Source organism: Arachis duranensis, chromosome 9 (assembly GCF_000817695.3).
Source record: "Arachis duranensis cultivar V14167 chromosome 9, aradu.V14167.gnm2.J7QH, whole genome shotgun sequence".
NCBI classification, from domain to species: Eukaryota; Viridiplantae; Streptophyta; class Magnoliopsida; order Fabales; family Fabaceae; genus Arachis; species Arachis duranensis.
In genome coordinates this window covers 38,127,450-38,128,310 of record NC_029780.3, presented here as the reverse complement: position 1 = coordinate 38,128,310, position 861 = coordinate 38,127,450, and positions in this window count along the sequence as shown.

Sequence of the window (861 nt, the reverse complement as noted above, 5' to 3'; positions counted from 1 at the left end):
CCACAAATTCAAAAGACATATGCACTGTTTAAGCATACATTCAGAAAACAAAAGTATTGCCACCACATCAAAATAATTAAACTATTATAAAATTCAAAATTCATGCAATTCTTTTCTTTTTCAATTAAGAACATTTTTTTATTTAAGAGAGGTGATGGATTCATAGGACATTCATAGCTTTAAGGCATAGACACTAAGACACTAATGATCACAAGACACAAACATAGATAAACATAAGCACTAAAATTCGAAAAACAGGAAAATAAAGAACAAGGAAATTAAAGAACGGGTCCACCTTAGTGATGGGGGCTTGTTCTTCCTCTTGTAGATCTTATGGAGTGCTTGAGCTCCTCAATGTCTCTTCCTTGCCTTTGTTGCTCCTCTCTCATGATTCTTTGATCTTCTCTAATTTCATGGAGGATGATGGAGTGTTCTTGATGCTCCACCCTTAGTTGTCCCATGTTGGAACTCAATTCTCCTAGGGAGGTGTTTAGTTGCTCCCAATAGTTTTGTGGAGGAAAGTGCATCCCTTGAGGCATCTCAGGGATTTGATGATGAGAGGGGTCGCTTGTTTGCTCCATCCTCTTCTTAGTGATGGGCTTGTCCTCATCAATGGGGATGTCTCTCTCTATGTCAACTCCAACTGAATAACAGAGGTGACAAATGAGATGAGGAAAGGCTAACCTTGCCAAGGTAGAGGATTTGTCCGCCACCTTGTAAAGTTCTTGGGATATAACCTCATGAACTTCTATTTCTTCTCCAATCATGATGCTATGAATCATGATAGCCCGGTCTATAGTAACTTCGGACCGGTTGCTAGTGGGAATGATTGAGCGTTGGATAAACTCCAACCACCCCCTA